This window comes from Lepidochelys kempii, chromosome 6 (genome assembly GCF_965140285.1).
Source record: "Lepidochelys kempii isolate rLepKem1 chromosome 6, rLepKem1.hap1, whole genome shotgun sequence".
In the NCBI taxonomy this organism is placed as follows: Eukaryota; Metazoa; Chordata; order Testudines; family Cheloniidae; genus Lepidochelys; species Lepidochelys kempii.
Window position 1 is genome coordinate 122199508 of NC_136385.1, and position 19145 is coordinate 122218652.

Consider the following 19145-nt stretch of genomic DNA (forward strand, 5'->3'; position numbering starts at 1 on the left):
TGTGGCAGCAATGCCCCTCTGCCATGTACATTGGTCAAACTGGACAGTCTCTACGTAAAAGAATAAATGGACACAAATCAGATGTCAAGAATTATAACATTCATAAACCAGTCAGAGAACACTTCAATCTCTCTGGTCACGCGATTTCTGATCTCAAAGTGACTATCCTTCAACAAAAAAACTTCGAAAACAGACTCCAACGAGAGACTGCTGAATTGGAATTAATTTGCAAATTGGATACAATTAACTTAGGCTTGAATAGAGACTGGGAATGGTTGAGTCATTATAAAAAGTAACCTATTTCCCCTTGTTTATTATTCCCCCACCCCCACCACCACTGTTCCTCAGACGTTCTTGTTAAACCCTGCATTTGTGCTGGAAATGGCCCACCTTGATTATCATACACATTGTAAGGAGAGTGATCACTTTAGATAAGCTGTTACCAACAGGAGAGTGGGTTTGTGTGGGGGTGGGGTGGGGGGGGGAAGAAAACCTGGATTTGTGCTGTAAATGGCCCACCTTGATTATCATACACATTGTAAGGAGAGTGATCACTTTAGATAAGCTATTACCAGCAGGAGAGTGGGGTGGGGGAGAAAACCTTTTGTAGTGATAAACACCCATTTTTTCATGGTTTGTGTGTATAAAAACATCTTCTGTATTTTCCACAGTATGCATCCGATGAAGTGAGCTGTAGCTCATGAAAGCTTATGCTCAAATAAATTGGTTAGTCTCTAAGGTGCCACAAGTCCTCCTTTTCTTTTTGCAAATACAGACTAACACAGCTGTTACTCTGAATTCTAGAATAGATAATACTTGGTCCTCCCATGAGTGCAGGGGACCAGACTACATCACCTCTCGAGGTCCCTTCCAGTCCTATGATTCTATTCTATGATCCTAATTGTGGAAGAGCTTGGTAACAGAATGGCCTGATGTGATGAATCACTGCAGATTAACTACACAAACTGGGTATGATTCCACAAATAATATTTGGGTAAAAGTTGAAAACAGTAATTCATTGTCCTCAGCCAGTGCAACATTGGGAGACAGCTTTCAGAGCAAGACAGCCTAAAATACAATGCCACCCAATGTAATTTTCCCACAACTACTTCCTCTACTTCAGTGGATTTTACACCTGAGTGGTTTTCTTTTACATAATAAAAGCTGGCTGCCTCCCAGACTGCAGTCAGAGGGAGGGAGATAGACTATGTGGTGTAGAGGCCATAGCTTGGGGGAAACACCTGCAGGGCTTGGCTTTGCACTGTGCCAGGAGAGAGCTGAGGGTAGAAGCACAAGATTGAAAGAGGTGAGCCGGATGGAGAATGTTGCAGTGTTCACTCCACTACCTCGGAGGAAGGGGGCCTAAGAGAAGGACAGCGTAGCAACCCTCCTGCTACCTCTTACTCAAAAGTATCTGTTTGAAGAATTGAGTGTGGTGAGAGTAGACTAAACTTGTTAATTTTACATAAATAAATCTGTAATATGTATGTAGAGAAATGTTTGATGACTTAATTTTTTTTGCAATATGTAATTTTTACTTAGGCCTTTCCAGCCCATTAGCCTTAGGCCCCTCATAATCTGGCCCTGGGGGAGCCGCGGTGGACCCTCTACCTGCCTGCACTGCAGGCGGCCCAAGCAGCCTCTTTGTCCCTGTCCCCGGGCTCCCTCGCCCGCCTGGGGCAAGTGGAGGGTCCATGACTCAAGGCTCCTCACAGCTGCCTGCACAGCTCTTACTGTGGCCAGGCTGTGGCTCTGAGGCCCTGCCCCCTGGGGCTGGGTCCGGGTCGGGGAGAGCCACATGGGCAGCTTTGAGGACGCAGCGTGGAGTCTTGGACCATGGGGATACGGGCTGAGGGCTGCTCTCAGCCCCCCGGGCAGGTGTCGGGTCCACCATGGCTCCACGCAGCTGCTCGGGCTCCCTGGCCCGGCTCCACATTGGCCTGGCGGGGGGGGGGGGCGGGCGGGGGGAGGGGAAGGGGGCAGGGTCTGCCCCGGCAAAAAGTGGGAGGGCTATGGCCCCCTTCCTCACACCCCAGTTCCAGTGCCACTGGCCCGGGGCCCCGGCCACATGGGAAGGAAGATCTGTGCCCGCAGCAGAGCACAGTGAGAAGCAGGAGGGGGCCTGGGGGTGGAGTACGCAGTTTGGGTAGGCTGAGCCTTCCCCTGCCTTGGATACCCTCCGCCCATGTGTGACTGCACAGCCCCCTCACCCTCCAGACCTAGCAGCTCCACAGCTCTGGTGTACTCCATGCAGGAGCGCGCCTGTTGCGGAAAGCTGGCATGGTCCACTGGGAAGATACTGTGTGAACGGTCCACACCAGCAAACAGGAAGAGGAATTTCAAAAATTCACAGGCCTTTAGATGGGGGAGGGGCACATGACTGTGCACGGCCTGGCAGTGGAGTTCAAAGTGCTGACCAAAGTGGTCATGATGGGCATTGTGGGACACATCCTGGAGGTCAATTAGGGCAAAATAAACAAGTGCAGTGTCTACACTGACGCTGTGTCACTCTAACTACGTCGCAAAAAGTCAAGGTGGTTTTATTTTGTCGGCATAGCAGGGGAGTTAAATCGGCAGGAGGAGCATTGCTGTGTGTACACCTCCACCGTTTTGTCAACGAAAGCTGTGTAGTGTAGACAAGGCCTTTAAATGTGATGTTATTTATTGATTTTGTGTCTAGATTGAGTCACTCTCTGCTGGAGAAAAGTCTCACAGGGAGGTGTGGGGTGCTCACTGGACCCAAGAAAAGTTTTCTGAGCTAGACATATGTAAGATCAATAATGTTAGTAGCCCTAGGACATAGCTTTCATGTGGCTGCGGAAGTGAAATTTCGGTTAGTATGTAAAAGGTCACTGTCAGGGACAGCTCAGGCAATTGGTAATTGGATGCAGAAATGGTCACATTTTTAAAACCTGTTAGGGCTGTTTTTGGACAAGAAAATAGCAGCAGCTCGTATGATTGTAGATCCTTGCTCTGCCCCCAGCTGATCTAAATGAACAGAAAAATGGCCAGTAGCCTTTATTTAATCTTTGCTAGGGCTAGGCTGTGGACTTGTGCCAAATTGTCGCAGACAAACATCTAAACAAAATCCCAAATTTTTGTCTCACGAAGGTCAATCATCTTCTACTGCTCCTCTGGAGCTCATTGAAGGATCTCTACTGGCTTCCATTGGAATTGGGTCAGGTCTTCAGTTTGGGGAAGGTATGTTTTGTCTTTCTGAGATCAGGTGTGATGGGGTGTCTACCTGGCTAGGTAAAAAGGGCCAATTAACCCTTAACAGGCTGCATCTGGGGGAGAGCCAGGGCTGACAAGGCCTAGAGATGAAGCCCAGCTAGGGAAGAGCTCAGACAGGCATAAAGAGAGGAAGCTGGTGGTAAGAAGAGTAGGAAGGCACTCTGCAGTTACTCCCACGGCACGGCACGGCACGGCACAAGGAAGAGTAAGCCATGGGATCCTGTTTGGGAACACAGACTCTGGCAAGAACCTGAGAGGAGGTGAAATAGCTACAGGGAGCAGAGGAAGTTCCAGTGGTAATGTCGGGGGCAGAAGACAGAGAAGAAAGGTAGGAAGGAATCCAAGGAACTAGTGACAAGGCCTGGGAGCTGGAGCAGACTGTGGTTGCTGGGCATTGGATCCTTGGGCTGGAACGCAGCGTAATACGTGGGCCCATGTGCCCCTACTGACCACTGGGGAAGTGGCATGTGAGGACAGTGGATTGGAAGACTGCCTGATTTGGTTTGTCCAGTGGGACTTGATCTGGATGATGGGATGAATTGCACCCTCAGCAAGTTTGCAGATGACATTAAACTGGGGGGAGAGGTAGATACGCTGGAGGGTAGGGATAGGGTCCAGAATGACTTAGACAAATTGGAGGATTGGGCCAAAAAAAATCGAATCAGTTTCAACAAGGACAAATGCAGAGTCCTGCACTTAGGACAGAAGAATCCCATGCACCGCTACAGGATTACAGTGGATGAGAAGCTGGATATGAGTCAGCAGTGTGCCCTTGTTGTCAAGAAGACTAACGGCATATTGGGCTGCATTAGTAGGAGCGTTGCCAGTAGATCAAAGGAAGTGATTATTCACCTCTATTCGGCACTGGTAAGGCCACATCTGGAGTATTGCGTCCAGTTTTGGTCACCCCACTACAGAAAGGATGTGGACAAATTGGAGAGAGTCCAGCGGAGGGCAACGAAAATGATTAAGGGGCCGAGGCACATGACTTACGAGGAGAGGCTGAGGGAACTGGGCTTGTTTAGTTTGCAGAAGAGAAGAGTGAGGAGAGATTTGATAGCAGCCTTCAACTACCTGAAAGGGGGTTCCAAAGAGGATGGAGCTTGGCTGTTCTCAGTGGTGGCAGATGACAGAACAAGGAGTAATGGTTGCTGTGGGGGAAGTCTAGGTTGGATATTAGGAAACACTATTTCACTAGGAGGGTGGTGAAGCACTGGAATGGGTTACCTAGGGAGGTGGTGGAATCTCCATCCTTAGAGGTTTTTAAGGCCCAGCTTGACAAAGCCTTGGCTGGGATGATTTAGTTGGTGTTGGTCCTGCTTTGAGCAGGGGGTTGGATTAGATGACCTCCTAAGGTCTCTTCCAACCCTAATCTCCTATAATTCTAAGACTTTGATACCCAGGAAGGAGGAAACTGTAGTGACCTGGGCAGAGGGCCAAGCCATGAAGAGGAAGTAACCTGAGTCCAGAGAGGACGAGAGAGAGAGACACACACACACACACACATACACACACACACAACAGGTCAAACAACCCAAGGATGGGGTATCGGACCAGTGAAGAACTAATCCCCAGGTGAGCCACAAGGAGGCGCAGTAGCAGTGAGTAGCATACCTGGTTACACTAGACTCTTATGATATATTTTGTGTTTCAGTAACTGATTTGTGAGTCCTTCTTTGAAAACAAACCCTATCCTAAACCGGTGTTATCGCTAATAGCTATGACCCCAGTCTGTCCACAGGATTCAAAGGAGCTACTGGCACCCAAGAGAGCAGGGTAATGCAATGCCTAGAATCGGTGTTTCCCAGACTCAAAGGGGAAACAATGTACTTCCCAAACCACGATTTAGCTCTGGAGGGTTAGCAGTCTGAGGCCCTGATTCAGCAAAAGCAGGTAAGCAGGTGCTTAACTTTAAGTATGTGAGAAGTTCCCATTGACTTCAATTGGATTTAAATATGAGCATAAAGTTTAGCACACATTTAAGTATTGTATTGAATAGGGATATGAGTACTAACATGCTTAGAGTTAAGCATATGCTTCCATGATTTCCTGACTCTGGGCCTTGTTGTTATTAATAGACCCTTAGGAATATTTATTGCAGTCAAGAGATTTTTATTTTATTTTAATATGTCCTCAAAGAAGGGACAACTGTCAGGAATAATTAGTGAGCAGACTGTGACTAGACGCTGCCTTTAATTAAGAATTCCCACCAGAAATGTCACTGTAGTAATTGAATCACAGCACTCAATTTTCCATAATAGTGGCTTGAAAATGTATGGTTTGAAAGAACTTTAAACAGTCTGTATGGAAATCCTCTACTGTTGCTTACATGTGGCCTCCAGAATGTGATTCCTTTTCCTGCTTCCTTTCTGCAAGCAGCTTTAACCTGTGGGGCATGGATAACTCAGAGGAGTAGTAATGAGCTATGACACACAGGCTTGCTGATGATGGCCTAGCAAGCCATTAATAACATAGGCCCTAAAAGCCTTTGTAGAGTCTTTCACTCTACAGCTGTTGCAGTTGCCAGGATTGGTCCCTTCTCCCTGGACACTCAATAACAGACTTAAAAGTGGCCATTCTTCAACAAAAAACTTCAGAAACAGACTTCAACAAGTTTCAGAGTAACAGCCGTGTTAGTCTGTATTTGCAAAAAGAAAAGGAGTACTTGTGGCACCTTAGAGATTAACCAATTTATTTGAGCATAAGCTTTCTTGAGCTATAGCTCAACAAGAAACTGAAGAACTGGAATTAATTTGCAAACTTGACACCTTGAAATTAGGCCTGAATAAAGGCTGGGAGTGAATGGGTCACTACAAAAAGTAATTTTCCCTCTCTTGATAGTCACCCCTTCTTGTCAACTGTTGAGAATAGGCCACATCCACCTTAACTGAATTGGCCTCGTTAGCAGTGACCCCTCACTTGGTAAGGCAACTCCCATCTTTTCATGTGCTGTAATATATAGTGCTTACTGTATTTTTCATCCATGCATCTGATGAAGTGGGTTTTAGCCCATGAAAGCTTATGCCCAAATAAATTTGTTAGTCTCTAAGGTGCTACAAGGACTCCTCATTGTTTTTGCTGATACAGACTAACACGGCTACCCCTTTGAAATCTGCCTAGAATGTTCATCTGCTTATTATGCTAATCAGAACCGCCTCCCTGTTACCTTACGCTTCCCATCTGTCATCTCTACCTGTTGTATTCCATTAAATATTTAGAAGGGAAGGTCTCTGAGGCCCTGGCCAACATTTTGCTGAGTGTGTACAGTGTGCCACAAGGGAGTCCCTCCCTGATCACTAACTAAGGCTCCTAGGTGATACTGCAATACAAATAGTAAATAATAATACTAAAGCCAGAAGCTGGGTCTCCTGCCTTCAGGGTCTTCTTTCTAGGCAACTCCTTGCCTGTGCCTATTGACCACAGTCCCTCAATAGCTGTCTTGTACATCCACACACAGCCAAACTCCTTCCCCTCCCCACTCCGGTGGCAACGAGTCTTGGAGCCTAGGTAAATTGACTTGGGCTCACGATAGCGGCTAAAAATCATAGTGAAGACATTCCCACTCCAGCTGGAGCCTGAACCCAGTGAGGGAGTGGGTCTTGGAGCCTGAGCAGCAGTGTGCAAACTGCTATGTTTAGCCCTGTAGCATGAGCCCAGCACTCAACCCAGGCTCAGCGTTGCTGCTGCAGGATTTTTGGCATTGTAAACGTTCGAGGTTCAGGGTAAACCCAGCTTTGGTCATTCCTTTTTTCCCATTCAATGCAGAAGAGAGCTGACATTGTGCGTATGGAGGTTGCTTCAAAGAGCCAGAGAGACTGTTGCTCCAAGATACATGCTGTGGAAATACCAGCTAATAAAAGCTAACAGGCAATTATCTATCTTGTGTTAGACACTATTTATCTACAGAGAGAAGCATAAATGTGAAAGGTGATGAGCTGCCTTAAGCAAGAGGGGTAGTAATCTCAGAAGACATGGAGCTCCATAATGACCTGGAGAAAGAAGTGAAAAGGGGCATTAGAGTCTAGGATCTACACTTATTTACACCAGCTGAGAATCTAGGTCCATGAAGCCAATGGACCTATGCAAATTTACCCCAGCTGTGGATCTGACCCTGCTTGTTTGAGTGGAAGAGACTTTAAGGAGAGCCATGGCTTTTGAGTAACAGGGTATGTCTACACTGGAGCTGCAGTTGTCATCTCCAGCTCCAGCAGACATTCCTGAGCTAGCTCTGATCCAGCTAGTGTGCTAAAAAGCAGCGTGGTGGCACAGAAAGCGGGACAGGCTAGTCGTTCTAGTACAATCCCATCTGAGATCGTAGGTACATATTCAAGGCGGCTAGCCTGTCCTGCCACTTGCACCGCTGCAGTTATATTTCTATTTTTAGTGCTCTGGCTTGCTCAGAGTTAGCATGGGTGTGTTCACCTGAGCTGGAAATTACACCCATACTATGTTCAGAGGAGTGCAGTATAAAAACCTAAAGCAAGAGACTTTGTTTATATCCCGTATGGGTGACTTTTATACACACACACACACCTGTGCAGAGGGGGGCAACATCTGTGCATCACTTAATCCCACTGAAGACCTCAAATTAGTGCTTCCAATGGAATTCATGTGGAGGAGATGGAAGTGGGCTGACTGTGAATTTCACCCTTTGCAAAGCTGCCTTGCAGTGGTTGCTCAGTTAGTTGGATGAGGCCACATCCTCAGAAGCGGAAAGTTCTTATTTCCACAACTCTTGCAGAGCGAGATGGGCTCTGCGATGTGCAGCGGAAGCTCAGAGCCGCCTAGGCGGGTCTCAGCATGGCATGATGGAAACATGAGGTTTCTGCTGCATTCTGAGCCTTGCACACCTGCAGAACTTCACCCTCTGGAACCAAAGGGCTTTTCACCTCTAGGTTGCAGGTCTGATTGCAACCCAGCTCTGCTAGCCAATGGGAAGTAGGTGCCTAGACCCTTCTGAAAATCCCACTAGGCACCTATCTGCATCTTTAGGTGCCTAAATGCCTTTATAAATCTGGCCCTTGGGAGTCTGTCTCACTGGCTTTCAATGAGCCCAGGGAAATAGCAGCAGAGGTTTGGAGTAAGCAGTACGTGGCTGCTGTGGGTAGGGTCCCTGGGCTGGAACCTGGAGCAGTGGGCAAGCTAGGTTCCCTGACTGGCCACAGGTAAGGTGGCATAAACCCCAAGAAGGGGACAAGGCTTATTTGGGAGCCCAAACAAAGGGCTGAATTTGAAGGGCCCAGAGTCTGGGCTGAAGACCCTAGCAAGGGCAAAAAAATTATTCATTTGTTGGACTCCTTAATACCCCAGAAGTGGTTCACTTGGACTTTGTGACATGGCTGGGGGTGCTGAGCCACTGAAGACCTATCAAGATCTGCTGGCAGCCTGCAAGTCCAGTAACTGCAGCGTTAAGACTTCTTTGTACCTCTGAGCAATGTTGGGTTGTGAAGATGCAGCGAGCAGCACACTTGTACAAATTCCCCTTGCTCAGTATGTCTGTTTCAATAAGAGGTACATGCTCATGGTATCCTTCATATTGTCACAAGCTACTGTAGTTCCGTAACTGGATTATTTTTTAATACAAAGGGCTTGAGACTGATTTGATAGTTACGTAAATCAGATATAGCACTTTAAAGTCAGTGGCACTATACTGGTGTAAAAACTAGTGTAAAAGAGGAAACTCAGACCCAAAGTCTCTGGCTGGACTGATGTGGGCTCCTAGTTTAGCCTGGGAGGTTATTGGTTGAATGTAGCCATAGGCAATTTTTCATGGAAGGGGCAGGTGAAGGTTTCTATTTGCTCTCTGGTTATAGCTTCAATGCTGCAAATCTGTTTGCAGATTTATGTTTCTTTTTGGTTGCACCGTTTGTGCCTTATGCAAGATCCTTGCTTTGCCGGAGGACATGCTAGCGTTCGTTGCTAAATCTGCGGGTTAGGGATACTGTGTTTTTGTGACATAAAATGTCTCATACAAAGCTACGTTTCCCTGTGTGATGGCCTAAGACACTCTAAACTGTACCTGCAGGAGCACTCTCATAGGGAAGCTCTGCTGACAGAGGATTGGGCAGAGTGCCCCCTCCTACTCCTGGCATATCTCTCCATGCCTTGCCTACACCAATGCAGGACTTTCCCAAGCTGAAGCTAGCTGCAGTAATGCAAATATTCACAGGAGGACAGAGAGGCGCTGACAGCAGGCAATGCATGGGAGCTGGCAAACTGACTTGGGGGAAAAGCCATGGTCAGTCCCATTAGCGGTGGGTCCATTGCATGCTGCTTAGTCACAGTTAGATTACCAACTTCAGTTTCAATATTTTTTCCCCCACGGTGGGGGTGTGAGTAAGAGTTGACTTTGAATTCGTGTAGCTACCTCCAGTAACTCTGTCCATTGAAAAGCTGACATTAATATTTTGCTGTTTATGGGGTATGCCAAACAGAGTCCCTGCAGAACAACATTCCATTTCATTGGCTGGGGAACCCTGCACTGTCATTGCCTCCGTGTTAAATCATTCTGTGCAGATAGAACCAGATTCTCTTCTACTGCCTGTCATCTGGTCGTAGCCCTGTCAGCCTGACAGATCATGGGCAAGCTAATGGAGCAGCTGATACAGGACTCTTATAAAGAGTTAACGGAGGGCATGTAATTAATGCAAATCAACATGGGTTTGTGGGAAATAGATCCTGTCTAACTTGATCTCCCCCCTTTTTTTTTTTCTTTTTTGAGATTACACGTTTGGTTGATTTAAAAAAATAATAGTGTTGGCATAATATACTTAGACTTTCAGAAGGCGTTTTGATTGGATACTGCATGACATTTTGATTAAAAAACTAGAATGATATAAAATGAACAGGGCACACATTAAATGGATTAAAAACTGGCTAACTGATAGGTCTTAAAATGTAACTGTAAACAGGAAATCATTTATCAAACGGGTGTGTTTCTACTGGGGTCCCATGGAGATTGGGGATTGGCCCTAAACTATTTAATTTGTTATTAATGACTTGGAAAAATAAAATAAAATTGTCACTAATAGTTTGTAGATGACCCAAACTGGGAGGGTGGTAAATAACGAAGAGGACAGGTCACTGATTCAGAGCAATCTGGATTGCTTGGTAAACTGGGCACAAGCAAACAATGTGCACTTTAATATGGGTAGATGTGTGTGTGTATATATATATATATATATATATATATATATATAGGAGGAAAGAATATAGATCATACTTACAGGATTGGGGAATCTATCCTGGGAAGCAGTGACTCCAAAAAAGATTTGGGGGTCATGGTGGATAGTCAGCTAAACATAAGTAGGAGTAGAAAGGTTATTTTATCTCTGCATTTATTCCAGCAGCAGTCGCACCAGCATTATTGTGTCCAGTTGTGATGCCCACAATCCAAGGAAAATGTTGAGAAATTGGAGAGGATTCAGAGAAGAGCCACGAGAATGATTCAAGGATGAGAAAACCTGCCTTATAGTGACAGACTCGAAGAGCTCCATTTAGCTTAACAAAGAGAAGGTTAAGGGATGACTTGCTTACAGTCATATATTAATATTAATAATGGATTCTTCAGGCTAGCAGAGGAAGGTGATCCAATGGCTGGAGGTTGAAGCTAGATAAATTCAGACTGGAAATAAGGGGTAAATTGTTGACAGTGAGAGTAATTAACCATTGGAAGAGTTCACCAGGGGTTGTGGTGGATTCTCCATTGCTGACCATTTTAAAATCAAGATTAGATGTTTTTTCTAAAAGATCTGTTCTAGGAATTATTTGGGGAAATTTCTCTGGTTCTACAGGATGTCAGACTAGATGGTCACAATGGTCCCTTCTGGCCTTGGAATCTATGAAGACCACTTACACGTGGGCAAGGTTAGGGCAAAGTGGTTGTCAAATGCTACCAAAATGAGAGTGACAGGATTTCACCCTCACTTGGTATAGGTGTAAATGACTAGACCAAGGACAGGGGAAAATCAACCCCACCGACAGGCCTTCAGTTTATAGAACTGTCAATCGAGCATGTTTCGAAAGCTCAAAGATGTCTCACACATCTCAAGATCTACGATGCAAGGTAAAGCTCCAGTTTCTCCGATGGCCTGGCATCCATGTAATTAATCTTCACCTCAAAAACCAATCTTAAGTAAAATCTGGTCCTCTCCACACCCCAACTCAGGACTGTCCCTTGACCATGCCAAATGTAGGAATTACAGATGAGCAGAGACCAACCCCTAGAACAGCACTGCTATCGAGATGGGAATGTTATCCAGACCCCATGCAAGTTAATGGGATTTTAAAAGGAAACTGTTATTAGGCCTATTCTTCTTCTGAAAGGTTGTTGGCAACAGGCCAGCTACAAACCTTCTTTGATTCAATAAATACACCAATATTATCATCCAAAGTGGCTCAGGTTTTGGGCTGCTGAAGAGGCACTTAACTCACTTCAGTCTAAAAACCCCCTGGGCTGTAAAGAGCTTCCCCGCTGCTCCGAAAAAGTCACCCTTCTTCCAACAATTTTTCTCCATTTTTCTCGTGATTATGCAGAAAATAATGGACGTCGCGCAGCGAGAGCTACGGAATCCATTCCTCTCAGGGTTCCTGGTGATTTCATAAACCACAGGACTGGAGCTGCAGTGGTCTATGAGTTCTCCAGACTGCTGGGATAGAATTATTTCCCCCTTTCACTGCTGTTTATTAGAGAGCGTGTGTGTAAAATGTTCTTTTGGTACTCTATGAAACTCAGGCTGTTTGTACGGTTTCGGATATTTCATTCAAGCACTTCGTAAATCTGCATGAAAAGCACCTCCTTTTAGAATGCTAAGGGTAAAGAATAAATGCATTGTTACTGGCATTGTCACTGTAAGAATCTCTCTCCTCCACTCTGCACAGGGAACTGCTGGCTCAAATTCCCTGCGTACTGTTTTGTAGCACACAAAAAAAAATTAGATTGCCAAACATACCAAAAGTTCTGAGTTCCATTTCCAATTCATGAGCCCCTTAAGCTCTTCCATCTCCTCGAGGTGTGTCAAGGTCTCTTTCCCACTCTGAACTCTAGGGTACAGATGTGGGGACCTACATGAATGACCCCCTAAACTTATTCTTACCAGCTTAGGTTAAAAACTTCCCCAAGGTACAAACTTTGCCTTGTCCTTGAACAGTATGCTGCCACCACCAAGCATTTTAACAAAGAACCGGGGAAAGAGACCACTTGGAGACATCTTTCCCCAAAATATCCCCCCAAGCCCTACACCCTCTTTCCTGGGGAAGGCTTGATAATAATCCTCACCAATTGGTACACGTGAGCACAGACCCAAACCCTTGGATCTTAAGAACAATGAAAAATCAATCAGGTTCTTAAAAGAAGAATTTTAATTAAAGAAAAGGTAAAAGAATCACCTCTGTAAAATCAGGATGGTAAATACCTTTCAGGGTAATTAGATTCAAAACATAGAGAATCCCTCAGGCAAAACCTTAAGTTACAAAAAGACACAAAAACAGGAATATACATTCCCTCCAGCACATCTTATTTTACCAGCCATTAAAGAAAAGAAAATCAAATGCATTTTCTAGCTAGATTACTTACTAAGTTAACAGGAGTTGGAAGGCTTGCATTTCTGATCTGTTCCCGGCAAAAGCATCACACAGACAGACAGAACCCTTTGTTCCCTCCGCCTCCAGATTTGAAAGTATCTTGTCCTCTCATTGGTCATTTTGGGTCAGGTGCCAGCGAGGTTATCTTAGCTTCTTAACCCTTTACAGGTGAAAGGGTTTTGCTTCTGGCTAGGAGGGATTTTATAGCCCTGTATACAGAAATGTGGTTACCCTTCCCTTTATATTTATGACAAGGTGGGTTTTTATTAGTTTCAAATTGCTGATGACTTTATTCCCCCACAGGTGTTTTTATTTTCTTCAGATTACACAGCACCTACACTTCTTCAGGGCTTTCTAGTATAAATCTGGGATGTTCAAAGGAGCCTTAAGGGAGTTAGGTGCTTCTCTCCTTCAAATAATCCCAGTTCAAAGCAAGGACATCATTATTTTTATTCAGCAGTTGTTTTTTCTTAACAATCTAAATGGAAGTTTTAAAAGTTATAATCCGCTGCTGCGAGGCCAGATTAATAGATTACTCATTCTGTTGAGTGTTCTCTAGTTTGTTTTGTACATCGATACATTTAACAATCCCCTCCCAGAATGTTCTTTACACTGTCAGCTATAATTTAGCCTACAACTCTGCTGAATTCTGGCATTACAATTTCCTTTGACTTCCTGTAGTGCCTGCCATACGAGAGATGACAAAATGGTTTACAAACATGCATTGACTAAGCCTGACAATGTTAGGTGAGGTAGGTATGTATTCTCCCCACTGGCGTGGTACAGTAGAGAGGGTACAGAACAGAACTCCAGAGAGGTGGGTTCTATTCCTGGCTCTACCAGAGACCTGCAGGGTGGCCTTGCGCAAGTAATTTCACTTCTCTGTCCCTCTAGCAGGCAGGTGGTGTTTGTTCGCCATGGCAGGCAGTCCACCTAGGAGAAGGAAAACTATTTCAAACCAAGACTGTCAGACCTGGCCAGCGGGTTTGTAAAAGGTGTGTCAGTCACACATTCAGTAAAGGCAAGTGCAAAGTACTTGACTTAGTAAAGAGAAATCAGTTGCAAAATGGGAAATAACTAGTGAGATTGCAATATGAGTGAAAAGGATCTGGGGGTTATGGTGGATCAGACATTGAATAGGAGTCAACAAGGTGATGCAGCTGTGAAAAGGCTAATATTCCATGGTGTGTTAACGGGAGGTAATTGTTCCGCTCTAGCTGGCATTTGGTGAGGCATCAGCTGGAGTAATGTGTCCAATTCTGGGTGCCAGACTTTAAGAAAGATGTGGATAAATTGGAAAGGGTCTAGAAGAGAGAAACAAAAATAATAAAAGGCCTTGACCTATGAGGAAAGATTTAAAAAAAAAAAACGTGCATCTTTAGTCTCAAGACACCTGATAGTCTTCAAATATATTAAGGGCTCTTATAAAAAGGATTGATCCAATTGTTCTCCATATTCACTGGAGGTAGAACAAGAAGGAATGGGCTTAATCTGCAGCAAGGGAGCTTTAGGTTAGATATTAGGAAAAACTTTCTAACTATCAGGATAGTTAAGCTCTGGAATAAGCTTCCAAGGGAGCTTGTGGAATCCCCACCACCGGAAGTTTTAAAGAACATGTTAGATGAACCCCTGTCAGCGCTGGTCTGGGTTTACTTGATCCTGCTTCAGTACAGAGGGTGACCCGATTCTTTCTCAAAGTCTGTTCCAGCCCTGCATTTCTATTAGTCTATGCTCTATGCATCTGCACTGCTGATGCTGACTAATGGGACAAGGAGAAGCAGGTAAGTATTCTCCCCGCTTTTCAGGTGAGGTAACAGACACAGAGTGTTTAGATGACTAGACCAATGATCACACAGTGAATGAGTGGCAGAGCTGGGCTCAGAACAGAATGGGATTCCACTTCCTAGTCCTTTGCTCAAGAGCGCACTGCTTTTCCCATCACTAAAGCCTTTAGAAGATTAATGAATTGCTGGGACAATGTAATCACCAAGGCCAGGGTTAATAAGGATTCTGAGTGGCTTCCATTCTCCCCCAAGCCCTCCTCCACCCAAAGTATGGCATTAGCATCCACAACACAAAAGCTAGGTGGAGTTTTCACTGAAATCAGTTTCAAATGAATTCATTTGGAGGGAGGGATAGCTCAGTGGTTTGAGCATTGGCCTGCTTACACCAGGGTTGTGAGTTCAATCCTTGAGGGGGCCATTTGGGATCTGGGGCAAAAATTGGGGATTGGTCCTGCTTTGAGCAGGGGGTTGGACTAGATGACCTCCTGAGGTCCCTTCCAACCCTGGTATTCTATGATTAGGACAAGGCTGGGTTAATAGAAGATTTGACTTCTGTGGTAACCAGACATCTCCTATGGTGTCACAGCTTACCTTGTCACTGTGAGATAGTTACTCACCTTTTATGGATGTTTCAAGTGATGCTGAAAAAGGATTTGACAGGGTGGAGTGGCCCTGCCACTTTCTCTTTTCATTTCACCATCTCTTGTTTTGTTTTTTTAACTCTATTCAGTTTATAGGTTTCAGAGTAGCAGCCGTGTTAGTCTGTATCCGCAAAAAGAAAAGGAGGACTTGTGGCACCTTAGAGACTAACAAATGTATTTGAGCATAAGCTTTCATGAGCTATAGCTCACTTCATCAGATGTATTCAGTGGAAAATACAGTGGGGAGATTTATATACACAGAGAACATGAAACAATGGGTGTTACCATACACACTGTAATGAGAGTGATCGGGTAAGGTGAGCATGGCCCACCTTGATTATCACTACAAAAGGTTCCCCCCACCCCCGCTCTCCTGCTGGTAATTGCTCACCTTTCCTGATCACTCTCATTACAGTGTGTATGGTAACACCCATTGTTTCATGTTCTCTGTGTATATACATCTCCCCACTGTATTTTCCACTGAATGCATCAGATGAAGTGAGCTGTAGCTCACGAAAGCTTATGCTCAAATAAATTTGTTAGTCTCTTAGGTGCCACAAGTCCTCCCTTTATTCAGTTTATAGACTTCTCACTCACCACTTTAACCAAGAGACTCATCATGTAGAAATGCTCAGAAACAATGGTACTAGTTACACATCCTCTACCTCTGCCATAGGACCCATAATCATAACAGCGCAATATATTAGGCTAATCTGAACAGTTTTATTAATATGGTTGCCCTGAAAAGTTTATAGGCAAGAGGTTGAAACTGAAAACTGGTGCTATGCTTCATCATAACAATAATAATAAGCACTTACATGGGATATTTAGGGCCTGATTCAATACCCCTTGAAATGAATGGAAAGACACCCTTTCACTTCAATGGGCTTTGAATTAAGACTTTTAATATTCAAACTAAGAAGTTTGAGTACTATACACTTCTTTCCACCTTATTTACCTACACAAGGCCAGGTCTACCCTAGAGACTTTCCCAGGAATGCTAATGCTGCTTAGGTGTGTGATTTTTATTTTTTAAATAACTATATGTTTATATTGGCAAAAGCCCTAGTGCAGTTGCAATTATACCAGCATAAAAGTCCTTTTGATGGTATAGCTCAGTTCATATGGAGAACTGGTATCAACTATACCAGAGGTAGTGAAGAGGTAGTCCGTGGGCCAAATCCGTACCGCCAGATGCTTTTGAATGGACCACAAAATCTTTTTATTTACTTATTGTTATTGACGTGTGAAATATGTTTCTCTGGAATCTGGACCGGGACTGTACCGTGACCAACAAATCTGGACCTTGAAAAAAATAATTGACTACTTCTGAGCTACACCAGCAAAATCAGTTTTTTTTCCAGTATAAGCTGCAGTGTCTACACTAAGAGGGTTTGCCAGCATAGCTATGCCAGTCTACTAATACCAGCAACCCTGTACACAAAGCCTAAATGCCGGGTACTAAAGGAAACTAATTGGATACAGTATCCAAATGTATGTTGTAGCTGCGTGGGTCCCAGGATATAAAAGAGACAAAGTGGATGAGGTAATATTTTCTATTGGGCCAGCATCTGTTGGTAAGAGAGAGACACGCTTTTGAGCTTACACAGAGCTCTTCTTCTTGTCTGGGAAATAAAAGTGCCAGAGCTAAACACAATGTGGAACAGATTGTTTTTTAGCATAAGTAGTTAACACGTATTTCAAGGGACCATTCAAGGTGAAGTGGCCTGTTAACACCCCTGGGGCGGGGGGGGGGGAAGAAGGAGGGGGAGACAAGGGGTGGGTTCAGAGTAGCAGCCCTGTTAGTCTGTATCTGCAAAAAGAAAAGGAGGACTTGTGGCACCTTAGAGACTAACTAATTTATCTGAGCATAAGCTTTCGTGAGCTACAGCTCACTTCATCGGCTGTAGCTCACGAAAGCTTATGCTCAAATAAATTTGTTAGTCTCTAAAGTGCCACAAGTACTCCTTTTCTTTTTAAGGGGGGGGGGTTGTTAGTGCATGATAGATTTTTGTAATAAGATAAATCCAGTGTCTATTTTATTCATGATTTTTAGTGTCTAGCAGAGTTATGAATTTAAGCTTCCAGGCTTGTCTTTTGAAAGTGTTGTGCAGGTTTCCTTTGAGGATGAAGACTGAGAGGTCAGATGCAGAGTGATCACTTTGAGAAAAGTTTTCACCCACAGGTGATAAGGTGTTTTTGTCTTTTATCATTTTCCTGTGTGAGTTCATGTGAGAGCGTAGTGATGTTCTGGTTTCACCCACATAGTTGTTGGGGCATTTAGTGTGCTGGATGAGATGCACCACATGTTGTGGTAGGTATGTGTAGGACCCACGGATCTTGAGAGAAGTGTGTGTGGCGGGGGGGGGGGGGGCGGTATTGATCATTGTAATAGTGGAGATATATCTACAGATTTTGCATCTGTTGTTCTGACAGGGTCTAGTGCCATTCTGAATTGGTGCATTCTGGTCTGCGGGGAGCTCACTTCTGATGCTGAGTTTGGAGAGGTTGGGGGGTTGCTAGTGTCAGTTAATTAATAACTTAGTTGGAAATTATAAAGAAGTCAAGTACTTGAGCACCTAACAGTAGTCATTCAGAAACAAGAAAGACAAAGTCATCAAACATCCCAGTCTTTACTGTGAGACAAAGATAATTTAAAACTCTTGAGTTGCTCCATGTAACTGATTAATTGTGAGGGGATAGTCTGCAACTGCCTATCATAAAACCTTTGTTGGGGGTAATTCTATATTCACTCACAAAAATATCCAAGGTCTGATTTTTCTCACACTTGACTTAATTGTGGATAATGACTGATTATGAGCTCCCCTTTTCCTTTACTATGTATCACAGAATTAGACAGACTAACTGTAAAAATTGAGAGTTGAAGTCAGTGATTAAAAGATTTGGAGGACTGCACAAAGAGGCAGGAATATCTCAACTGAATAAACCCTGAGGATCACAGATGGAATAACCGACCTTCTGAAAATCAGTCTTCCACCATGATAAAGGACCCTTTTCTGACACGATATAACATACCCGGATAGCCTCTCTTTTTTCCCCCCCCAAAAGGCCACAATCCAGCTTCCAATTTTGCACCTACTTGTGATTAATTGTAGGTACACCTCATGTTATTAACATATCCACAAATCTGGTAGTTAGATGCACAGAATTAATCACAGGCACAACATTTCTCTTTGCAAAATTCCAGATCATGTCTCAAAATCAGGTTTATAACATTTCTGTTCACACAGTATCCTGAAATCCACCCAGCATGTGCATGTTCAGTTTGATCTTGCCACCCATGAGCTCTGGAGATGTGTGCAGTTCCAACATAACATACAATGTGCTCCTCAAAAGACTTTCCAGTAATTTTACACTAGCGGATTGGATTTGGTAACAGGCACCTAGGGCTTGCAATAGGAGTTTTTATAGACTTATTTTTTTAAAAAAAAAAGAAACTAAATAGCCTTGTTTTTATTAGTTTTTAACACTGCAAGAAGAATCCAAATCAAACAAAGGGAGAGACCTATTACAAAACATGCCTCAATGCATAACAGCAAGGACCTACTAAACAAACACAGCAGTGAACATTCAGGTCCATCTTCTATATGTCTTTTTTTTTTTTGGCCATTCAACACTCATTGCTCCTGGATTAAATCAACTTTGTAGCTGCCTATAAAAGTTGTCATTGTTTCTATTGGACTACTGTCCATCTGTTTAAAGCAGGGTTTTCCCCATCTCCCATATGTTGGCACAGATGCAGGGAAAGAAGTTCCTTTAAAGTGTCATAAAGTGATCCTGGTGTCCAATAAACCTGAAATAATGAGATGTTATCTTTCTATAGTGACACTTAACATGTTCTATCTTTCAATTCATTTACAAACACTGACTGATCCTATGAAGT

At 44.1% G+C, this 19145-nt stretch overlaps 1 long non-coding RNA gene across 1 annotated transcript; it reads left to right on the forward strand.

Moving 5' to 3' along the window:
- Positions 1-1276: 1276 nt before the first annotated feature.
- Positions 1277-12076, forward strand: LOC140913931 (uncharacterized). Its single transcript, XR_012159699.2, has 3 exons — positions 1277-1435; positions 3112-3201; positions 10584-12076. It is a non-coding gene; the product is annotated as an uncharacterized LOC140913931 (long non-coding RNA).
- The last annotated feature ends 7069 nt before the right edge of the window (positions 12077-19145 follow it).